The 12,057-nt window shown below is 34.5% G+C and overlaps 1 protein-coding gene across 1 annotated transcript in view; it reads left to right on the forward strand.

Moving 5' to 3' along the window:
- Dpyd (dihydropyrimidine dehydrogenase) overlaps nucleotides 1–12,057 on the forward strand; it is a 798,303-nt gene that overhangs the window by 519,242 nt on the left and 267,004 nt on the right. The window lies entirely within an intron of this gene.

Consider the following 12,057-nt stretch of genomic DNA (forward strand, 5'->3'; position numbering starts at 1 on the left):
CTAACTGTGTTTGGGGAGTTGCAAAAAGACTTTGATGCTATTTTTATTTTTGGATACAATAAATGGAACCTTCATGCTAAAATACTTTCAAAAACCAAAGGAATAAAACATGAAATAATATGTTACCAAATAGAAAATGCTACATCTTTATGTAACTATATACAGGGTTGTATGTTAAAGAGCAGTGTAAAAACTTAATGCAGAAAAATAAAAAATTTAAAAAGGTGAGTATTTTCATCTAATTTTGCTTTTAAGCACAGAGGGAAATGATATGAATTATCTAATATGAAATATAATTTCTGACAGATCATCTAGTTCTTGAAAGTTTACTTTTCTTAGTTCACATCTGGCCCACAGCTTGGTGCATAGTAGGTACTCAACTTTTTTTCTTTTCTTTTTCTCAAATCATTGAATTGATTTGAATAAAACCCAGAGGCCATTAATTTGGAAGAACAAAAACTTCTGCTTATTGAAATGAATGTGGGTTGCTATTTTCATATTAGCATTCAGAGAGGTTTTTAAAGTACTTTGTAAATATTTAATTAGGATTCTGAATAGATTTGTGACTTAGGAAGAAATCATTCTTATGTAGCAGCCAGAGAGGCGAGGCTGGGCAAATATTTTTTAAGTATAAAAAAATTACATATATATATATATATATATTTTTTTTTTTCAAGTATATTCTCTGTTCCACTCACAACAGGTTACTCAGAAGGTCAGTCAGTATGTAACAGAACCATAACTCACAATTACCCAGTGGGGAAAAATAGCATTATGTCTGAATCACATGATGAGATAACAGTCAGTGTGTCCAGATGTGTAATGTGATTAAAACAAAGAAGACTGGGAAGATAACTAGGAGGAAACCCAGAGCAGGACCTCTGTTAGCACCCTCTTCCTATTTCTAGTCAATGCTGTCACTTTACCCATTTCACAGTATGAACCTCAGAGCCGAAATGCTTTATAGTTACATAAGTAAAAATAGTTATGGAGAACTTAAATCTATTGACAGGTAGATTTAGATTAGATAGATCTAATTTATTGAGGAAGGATGCATTCTAATATTTATCTCTTGCCACAAGTGTAACAATTATTTTGAAAACATTGCCCAAGCCCCAGTTGGGTTTATGTTTTTAGAATAGACTTTGCTCTATGAGCACCTTTGAACTTAACCAGCTGTGAAGTGTCTGGGGTGTATCCTCTCTAGAGAATTATTTAGCCACATAAATTTTTGCACAGTTTTTAGTTGAATTAGAATGTCAAATGCTAAGATTTTGCAGTCACAGATAATTATTAAGATTTCTAGAAGTCTTAGAAAACATTTGTTCCCCAAACTGTGATGTCTTGGCTGAAGGAAATGTAGGAACATTTCCATTTCACTTATTAGTTATAATTATAAAACTGAAACCAATTCTTTTTATTGGTCTAGTTGAGAAATTTTCTTTTGAATTATATATTTTTTTAATTCTCTCATTGAAAAATAAATTTAATCATTTTTGGTCCAGCATAATTTTGTATAATTTCCTAAAGACATGACTTTTCAATATTTTATGTGAAAGTAAGAAAGAATATTAGTGAGATTTTTTTCAAAACTGCTTTACTAGGACTCAGCTTTTTGAAGTGGACTTACATACATCTGGGGCTTATTCACTTTTCCCTCTACCTCCTTTTGCTTTGCTCTGTGTACCATTCCCATTGCTTCTTCCTTGCTCCCTAAGTTCCAAAGTCTTGAACAACTTGCAGGTTGGTGTGATGGGAAATTTGTGCTTAGTGTTACAGGACAGAAGAGACATTCCAGATGCATTTGCATTCCGTTTGTTGAAAATATCTGGGCGCCCAGCACAGAATTGTCTGCATTGTTAGAGCCTAATCCATGTGTCCTTGAGAATGAGACACTAATATTAGTTCCAAGGCTAGAATATTTATATATTAGAGACATTTTCTTATATGGTTCAGTTTCCTCTCCAAACACCTGCTATATTTCCTCCTTTATCTCAATTTTGTCACAAATATTTAATAAGCAAAGAACACCACCTTAGTATCTAAAAGGTTTTGCATGTGCATAATCAGCATAAACTACATACAATAATTGACAAAAAACTGTAAAATTTATGAAGAGGAAGAACTATAACTTCTACTCTATGACATATAGACCTATAGATTTGTGAAATTTGTTGAAATAAAAGCTCAAGCTGACCTTGATAATTTGAAGTGTGTGTTTTCTACTAAGTGAAACTCCATATAAAATCTTAAATGCTTCAGCAGTGCTCGGTGTTTAAAGGCACTCTCAATCTATATTCTCTCCATCTACCATTTATGTCACTTGGATCAAACCACTTACTCCCGTAAAATTTGTTTCCTTCACTAAAGTGAAATATTTGAATGAGATGATCTAGAGTTTGAACCATTGTTAATGAATTTGGATTTCTTTAGTAATACTTGAAAGAGGCAATGAAAGATGTTATTTCCCGGGCCTTTGTAGGAATCGCATTGTTCAGTTGTTTGAATATTTTAGGTGTGATTACTAAATAGTACACAACTATATTACTTAAAATTGTTTTAAATGGAAAATTCCAGACTGAGCATATAATCAAAGGGAAGATTTCCCTGGCTTTACAGGCAAGGGCCACAACCAAGATGGTGATGCTTCCGTTAATATCTCTTACAACTTGCAATCTCACAGAACCGTCCCTTTATTTACATATTCCTCCTGCATAGAATTTCTCAACACTGATATGTTCAATCTAACAGTCTCAGAATTAGGAAAACATATACTGTCTTGCTTTCATGATGATTTAACGAAGCAAGAATGGAAAATTTTAAAAGTGGTTAAGGTAAAATTATTCACCATCTGAAATGATTATAATTTTTAATAAGATCCCCTAAAGTAGTACTTCAGTATTTCCTTCCTGATCTGTTCTTTGTCTAAATTTAATTTACGCAAACTGTATGTTATTTTTTTCAAAAAGGAAGAAAGAATGAGGTTTTGTTTTGTTTCACCATGCCAGCTTATGTTCATGAGGCATTAACAACAAATTATTAATCTTATCCTTGCCAGAGAGCAGATGTCTGTCACTAGGAAGAGAATCCAAAACTAAGTACAAGAACTGCATTGCCCCAGATGTGCTAGAATTTCCCCTGGGAAATAAAGCCTTCCTTCAGCAGCTGGGGTAACAGACCCTCCCTCTCATAGGGCATAGTCCACTCTCCACAGAATGATTACCCCAGCCCTGCTTGGATCCAGTCTCTGATAGAGTGTCTGTGGAGGGGGCAATATAAAGATACCTCTTTTAAAGCCACAAAAGGTGGCAAGTCACAGTATTTCCTATATTTTTGAGAGAATTGAAACTCAGGAACTCGGGAGTGTGAGAAATCCAAAAGATTAGAAAAAAGGAGTATGAGAGCCCTACCAGTAGTAAAATGCAACAAACAGAAGCCAGAGTAGCTTCCCTGGCCTTGGGAGGCCCAATCACTGCTGAGTTGCTTTGCCTTTTTAAGAAACCCTTTTTGCTCAGACTTTTGGTTCCTCTCATTTCCTCAGGCTTAGTCCCTATAAGGTATACAGGTGGTGAAATGTCACATGGTACTACATGTGATGTTCAGTCTTGCTCTAGACAGCATAACACATGTAGGTTAAGGCTAGAGAGCTAGAACTTGAGTTCTGTGTTGACTGGATAAGCATGGACTGGTCTACGTTGGCTTCCATGAGCTGAGCTCCTTGACATTGCACTCACAGGTTTGGAAATCACTGTGCTGTGAACTAGCACAGTCCCCTGAAGAAACATGGGAAATGGATGCATGGTATTAGCTTCTGCTCTTACGATACCCATTGAATTTATTCTGTTCTTTTTTTCTCTTGTGACATTAAAATTCTTGCAGTGCTTTAAACATAAATTATCAACTTGTTTATGAGAAAACCTTTTTGGAATAAAAAAAGAAATATTTTGCCTTATGCTATATTATATTGTCCAACTTTTTATTTGATTTTAATTCTCAACCATTTTCATAGACATGGGTGCTTGCATAAGTGGATAACTACAGGAGATCTGTAAGAGGCATTATGTAACTGCCAATATTTAGCCTAAAGCTGATTCTCTTAGTTTTTCAATTGTAGTTATTAATGTTGGTTAATGGTATAAAGTGGTTCTCCTTTTAAAAATTATAAATTTTTGGTAGAATGCAACATCATATAAATCTAAAAGTATCATTTCTTGGTCAAGGGGTGCTGTTTTTCTGTTTCCAACCTCAGTGTGGCTATATAAAAAAATAATATATAGAACTAAAGAGGCATGTGTCTTGCTGTGTGTTTTTAGGAAAAACAACTAAGCGTATATTTTTAAAACTAGTATGGTTTTTATTGTACTATTTTAGAAATAAAAGCATTGTAAAATATTTTAAAATGTCATTCTCAAATGTCATTGTCACCACCACAATGAGTTTGAGAAATATGGCAGAGTTCACTATATGTTTGTTTATTATAGCATAAAGATGAACTAAAAAAGTCATTGGCCTAAGGGTACAGAGATGGGTAAGCAAGTGGAGAGGACAGGGTCTTAGTCTATGATATCATGAAGAGTTCAGATAGCATGTCATACCTGAACAGTATATGTCAGCAAGGCAGAGGAGAGACAGGTGGAAACCAAGATTACTATGATATGAATACCAACAATAAATTGGAGGGTCCAGTCATGAGATTAAACTAGTATTGGAAGAACTGGAAGACAGAGCAGTCATATATCAAAATCCATAAAGAACTCAGGAGTAAAGGAGACTTCATATTAGCAACACTAGAAGAGAAAAATGTAAGTTTTGAGCAGCAAAGAATAAAGGAGATTTCAAGGTAAGAGAGAGGATAATGAATAAAACAAATCAAAGGGAGGCATAAGAACAACCACTTTTAGAAAGATCTTAAAACCAAGGAACTTCTGTCTCGGAAAGTTTACATACTTCCTGCTAGGGAAGAACCAGGCTTTATGGTGTAAGCAGATCAAGGTCTCCAGCTGGAATGAGTGAGCCAGGTCAGGGAAGAGGCAACATGAATTTGCTTTGCCTGCATGCTCTTCAAGTATTAATATTGCTACTTTATGGTTATTATCCCAGTTAAACCATATTTTGCGGATTCATTCATCAGTCTGTCAGGTAAATCCAATGAAAGAAAAGCTCAAGAAAATAGGCATATTAAAATAATGACACTTTACAACATCAGAGCATTAATTGAAGATCAAAGACCTTTTGGTTGTTGCCACCACATTGGACATCCACATTCTTAGAAATCATTACAAACCCCCAAATAAACATAAGGTGGTGCTTATGGGGAACTGCAAACTCTACAAATGCAAAGTCAGTTTTGACATTGATTCCATTGGAGATATATTATGATATTATATTTTGTAGCTAACTTTGTTTTTGTTCTCTCATCAAAAAATACTTTACTCAGGAGGAATATGATTGATATACCTGTAGAATGTCCACTGATATCTGTGATTCTGGCATTTTGGGCATACTTTCCCCTACCTTTATCACCAAGCTTATATTAAAACCTTTCTTTTAAATGTAGCCATTCTCATTTTAAATTATTTTAAGCAGAAAAGATTTAAAATGTAAAATATAGTATATTTTGTGTACCTTAACAAAGTCTATGTATAATAAGACCACAACTAATATAATACTCTGGTGAAAATTTGAAACTTTTTCCTGTAAAACCTGAAACAAGACAAAGATCTTACCAGAGCAATCTGGTGAGAGAAAAATAAATAAGTTCATATCCATATAGGAAAAGAAGCTCTCTCTGTTTGATGATTATGTGATTTTTTTATATATAAAAAATGTATATATGTGTGTGTACATGTAAATATATATGCTTGGAAGAATATACCATAAAAGAAAAAAATTTAAATATAATAAAGTTGCAGGATCAAAATCAATACAAAAGAATCAGTAGTGTTTCTATACACTAACAATAAAAATCCAAAAGAAAAATTTTTTAAAAATCCACTTAAAATACCTACTAAAAAACTAGAATACATATACATATATTTAACCAAGAGGCTGAAATATCTGAAAACTATAAAGCATTGGAAGAAATTGAAAAAGACACATATAAATGAAATGTTAACCCATGTTCATTGATTAGAAAAATCAATATTTTTATAATGTCTGTACTATCCACTGGACCTACAGGTCCAGTGCAATCTCTACAAAAGTCTAATGTCATTTTCATAGAAAAGTAAAAAATAATGCCCAAATCCAAATGCAACTGCAAAAAAAAAAAAAAAAAAAATCCTGAATATCCTAGACAGTCTTAAGAGAACAATTCTGGAAACATCACATTTCCTGATATCAAATTATACTATAAAGCAATAGTAATTAAAGTAGCAAGGTGTTTTTATAAAAAAAAAATAGATGAGTCAGCCAATAAAACAGAACACAGAGTCCAGAAATGAACCCCATCGTCTATCTGTTGACTGTTTTACAAAGGTAACAAGAGCACACATTGGAAAGATGACAGATTCTTTAGCAATGGTTCTGGGAAAACTGTTATCCATATGCAGAAGAATTAAATTGGACCATAATCACAGCATATAAAAATGAGTTAAAAATGAATTAAAAACTTAAACATTAAAATCTGAAATTATAAAACTAATCCAAGGAAACAGGGGGCACAATATTGATCTAAGCAAAAATCAATGTTGATGATTTTTTCAAAAATTTAATCTTAAATGTACAGGCAACAAAAGCAAAAATATACAAATTGGATTACTTTATAATAAGAAGATTCTGAAAAACAAACAAAAAAGTAATAGGAGGAAAAGGCAATCTGTGTATCAGAGAAAAAATATTTGCAAGCCTGTACCTGATATGGGATTAATATCTAAAATATATAAGAAACTCAATTCTCTGGAAAGAAAACAAATCTAATTGAAGATGAACAAGGGAACTGAATACACATGTCCCAAAAGAAGACATCAGCCAGGCTCTGAGGCGCATGCCTGTAATTCCAGAGGCTCAGGAGGCTGAGGCAGGAGGATTGTGAGTTTAAAGTCAGTCTCAGCAACAGTGATACACTAAGCAACTCAGTGAGACCCTGTCTCTAAATAAAAAATAAATAAATAAATAAATTGGGCTAGGGATGTGGCTCCGTGCTCAAGTGCCCGAGTTCAATCCCCAGTACCCGCCCCACACACAAAAAAAGACCTCATAAAATATCAAGGAAATGTAAATTTAAACTATGATGATATTTCATTCCATACCATCTCTATTCTCAAACAGACAGCTGTTGGTGAGAATGATAAGTGGAGAGAAGGACCTTTGTACACCATGGTGGGAATGTTAATTAGTATGACCACTACCAGAAACTATAGAAGTTACTCAGAAAATTAAAAGAGAGCTATCATCTAAGTAGCAGCCCCACTTCAGGGTATTTATCTAAAAGATTTGAATCAGTTTGCTGAGAATATGGATGCATACTCATGTTTATTTTAGCAGTATTCACCTTAAGTGTCTATCACAAGGTGAATGGATACAGAAAATGTGATAAATTAGAGTATTATGTGAAGGAAAGCAGACATAGAAGATAAATACTACATGCCCTCACTATGCATGAGAGTCTAAAATAACTGAATTCAAAGAACAGAGCAGAATGGTGCTCACCAGAGGCTGGTGGGGAGTTGGGAGAATGGTGAGATGATGGCCAAAAGAAACACTGACTCAATTAGACAGGAGAATTTTTTTTTTTTTTTGCTTTGAGATATATGGTACAATGTTGTTAGTACAATGAGTGTATTATATAGTTCAAAATCACCAAGAAAGCAAATTTCAAATGATCTGACTATAGAAATTACTAAATATTTGAGATAAGATATGTTCACTAGCTTTGTTTAACCATTTTACAAGCTATTAATAATCATAACATCACTTTATGCCCCATAAACATATACAGTTATATAATTTTTCAGTTTATTATTTTTAAAAATGGAAATAAAAATTAAATATTTAACATTAAATATTAAATAATTATCTCTATAAAGATTATTGATATAGAATAAAGTGAAATACAGTTTTCCTGGTATGAAAGATATCAAAATGCCAGACTATGACTTCTTCTCACAAAAGTATTGTCCTATACATACAAGGTCTGTATCCTGGAGTGAAGGAAGAGAAAGAAAATGCGCTGCACAGCCTGGCCTCCAGCAGGATTACAGGATGCAATTTGCAGCTATCTCCAGGCCAACTGCCAAGTGGCAGAGCAGTTCTGCTTTATAAATGGCCTGTATGACCTCTTGCCCTTTGAGAGCAGGTATTCTAGCTGACACTTGCTATATGCTTACCATTGACCAGGCTCTGACCCAAGGGCTAATTCATTTACTATTCATAGCAACTTTGTGATTTATTTTCTATAGTCCCATTTTACAGACAGGCAACTCAGAAGCAAGTGTTAAATATAATGTGCCAGGGTTATAGGGCAGTAAATAGCAGCATCAAGAACCCAAGCCTGGCCATCTGGCTGAAGAGCCACTGCACCTTCTCAAAACAAGAATGTCACAGTGGTTCCTGGCCTTATCAACCATACAGATAATTGACACATATGATGCATATTTATTTGCAGATAGTTCTACTGTGCTTTTAGGGTTTATGGAAGTTCCTCTATGTGGGCTGGAGATGTGGCTCAGTGGTAGAGCACTTGCCTGGGATACATGAGATCCTAGGTTCTATCTCTAGCACCACACAATTGTCAAAATATTCAAAAAGCTTCTTTATATAAAATAATTGATACAGATAATTCAGATAATTTTTATTTTTATGTGATTTTAATATTTTCAACTCATTTCCAAAGTCAATCTCTAACATTTTCTTAAAATCTCCAGGGATGATTAAAATATAGTATGATTGTTTCCAGTTATTAATGTTAATCATCAAGATGTGATTCTTTTCAAATCCATTTTTTCAAAAATTAAATTTAACTTTAGCCCTCCCATAAGAGACGGTATATATGGTATCAGACATTAAGAAACTACACAAGGCAGAGACTAATTATTGAAGAGAAGATGGGTGGGGGTGAGGGAGCCCACACTGGTTCCCTGAGTGTTAATTCAGCCTTTCTTCCAATATGGGAAGCACTAAATATGCAGAGAGCCTTCCAGCCCCAAAGTGTGCCTCCTGCCCTGCTGCCACCCCCAGCCCTACCCCTCTGCAATGGGGAGATCATTAAGCCATCCAGTCGGTGGGGAGTATTTTCATATAGTTGTTGCCCTTTATAGCAGCCTGGCAGCAAGTGACCATAATAAATTATGCTCTGCTCTGTGAGACTGTGACACAATGCACTGGAGGAACAGCGGGGGTGTTACAAAATCCATTATTTGAAATTTTTGTTTCTTTTTCTTACTAGATTCCATGCTGCTCTTTTCCTGTCATCTTGTTCCTTTTTTTCCTATCTATTGTTTTGAGGGTTTTGTGTCTGACAGTTCTTTTCTACTGTGGGTTTTGTCCTTTTTGTTACCTTGTTTCTGCCTCTGTGGGCTCCCCCCCTTGATACTGTGCGTTCTGAGCCTCATTTTCCTTTTCTGTCATGCAGTCGTTTGCCTTACTTTTCTTTCTCTTTCTGCCTTATTGTCTCATATAATACAGAAAAACAAATTCTCTTTTTGTCTGCATGCTTTTACATGGTGTTATGTAGTTGTCATTTTCCCTTCAGGATAGGTTTACTTCACTGTATGTACTATTCATTTTGGTTCCAAGAATCCCAAACACATATCCAGAAGAGCGCCAAGGCTAATAGCAAAAAAAAAAAAAAAAAAAAAAAAAAAAAAAAAAAAAAAAAAAAAAAAAAACAACTGGTAGAATAGTTTATTTACCAGAATAGCATGGACCTCTTTATCCCTTATAGATTGATTCACACAGAATCTGTAAGTTTTGTTACTAATTTCAGATTATTCAATATTTTCATCCTTTCTCCAGGAGGAAGTCCATTCCAAAGAGGTGATATCTTTGCATTTATCTTGCAAGTTCAACTATCTGCTCATTCCTTTCTTATTTTTCCAACTGATGAGTACAGCCTGAAAAGATAGTTCGGTAAATGGAACATCACCGACTCAGTTAATTTGCTAGTTACTAGTTAAGCAACTGCTGTATGGCAGACCTTGTGCAGGTGTTGGGGATACTGGACACTGTAAGTTTTGTTCCATCCTTTTATGTGCTTTAGTTGGCCCTGGCTGTCATGCCCAATTTCTCTCCCTCTTCTGTGGACACATCACATTTGTTTTGCTATCCTACCTAGAGCTCCTACATTCTATTTAGAGTTATTTAAGAAGGACTATGGACTTTCCTGCCTGAACTTACTGTATCAGATTAGAAAGCTCTCAACCTCGTTGGCAGTGAACATCCAAGACTGTTCCAGATTTTTTAACCCCATTTTTATATTGCAGTTAAAATTAAAATCAGCAATCCTACCTCTTATAGAATTTTGTCATATTTGTGGCTGCTGCATTTAAATGAATTGCTGTGCATATTTACTAAATATCAGTGCAATAATCAAGAGAGAAATTGAACTCTTCCCATCACAGTATTTAGTCACTTGTTCATTTTTTTGTTTTTCTCTCTGTTTGCTTTTTGTGCCTTCTTAATCCTTCTTCCTCCTCCTCTCCTCCTCCTCCTCCTCTTCTTCCTTCATCTTCTTGTAAATGTACTTTCCTTAAATTCCATTAATTCTGAATTACCTTTGATTTTCTATCTTTGACCCTTTCCCTCCCTGTATCTCTTTTTGCTTTATTGTATTCCAGGTTTATTGCTGTCATTTACAGTTGTTAATTTTATTTATTTATTCGTACCAGGATTGAACCCACAGCACTTTACCACTGAGCCACATTCCCAGCCCTTTTTATTTCTTATTTTGAGACAGAGTCTCACTACATTGCTGAGGTTGGCTTTGAACTTGGGTCCTCCTGTCTCAGCCTCCTGAGCTGCTGGGATTACACGGGTGAACCTCTATACCTGACTGTAGTTGTGATTTTAAGTAAGAGTTACCATAGTAACTAACTCAAAAATTAGTTTACCATTTTCTACCAAGAGCATGATTTCTTTTCTGCCTGTATTCATTTCTTTTGTACTTTTCATCTCCCTACTGTCCCTCATGTCTCCAAATTTCTGTTTAGAGTTTCATTCATTCCATGATATTTTTTCTCTTTTCTTGCCATTTTGAATTAACTTTTTACTCCATCGGGTTTATATATTTATATTTTATTATTTGTTCTAATTATTTATACATGACATCAGAATGCATTTTGACTCATTCTACACAGATGAAGCACAACTTTTCCTTCCTCTGGTTGTAATTGATGCAGAGTCACACCATACGTGTATTTTTTTTAAAGCAAACATCAGTTCCTTTAATATTTTCCAAATGCCATGGAAACAACTTCTTGTTTTATTTTTACTAATTGGCCTTTCAGAGTGAACTTTCTAACTTGTAATGTAGTTCATTTTGAGCTCCCACAGGACTGTAGTTGTCCCATCAGCTTCAAGATGAAGTAAAATCCTCATGTTAGACTCAGATATGTCACAATTCCAAGTTTAACTATTTTCTGCCAAGTTTAGGGAAGAGAAGACAGAGGAACAGACATAAAGGGCTATGGAGATGGTTGTAAAGTGAATGAGAGAAAGCAGACTGATAGGAAGAAATGTGGCATTTTAGGTCGCCTGCACCTATCAGGTATGTTACAGGGAATATATTTACGATGACAGAAGAGAGAATGATTTGAGGAAACCTCCTGAGTGTTAGGACTTCATGTATTTCATTCTGCCAAATGCAATGGCTTTTCTATAAGTTTGGGCTTTTATTCCTTTCATTACTGAATGGTTCTACCTTGATGAGACAGTGCTCCTATTTTACATGCCTTTGACATGAGACGTTAATTTTCAAAATAGGGAGTATTAGTCACTTTTGAATCTCCTATTGCACTTTTATCAGCCACATTCCACTGATAATTTATACACTTGAGTAACTGATATTTTAAAGTCAGTATACAAAATGACTTTGAACAACTATATCATATATTTTAATTT

Source organism: Callospermophilus lateralis, chromosome 7 (genome assembly GCF_048772815.1).
Source record: "Callospermophilus lateralis isolate mCalLat2 chromosome 7, mCalLat2.hap1, whole genome shotgun sequence".
NCBI classification, from domain to species: Eukaryota; Metazoa; Chordata; class Mammalia; order Rodentia; family Sciuridae; genus Callospermophilus; species Callospermophilus lateralis.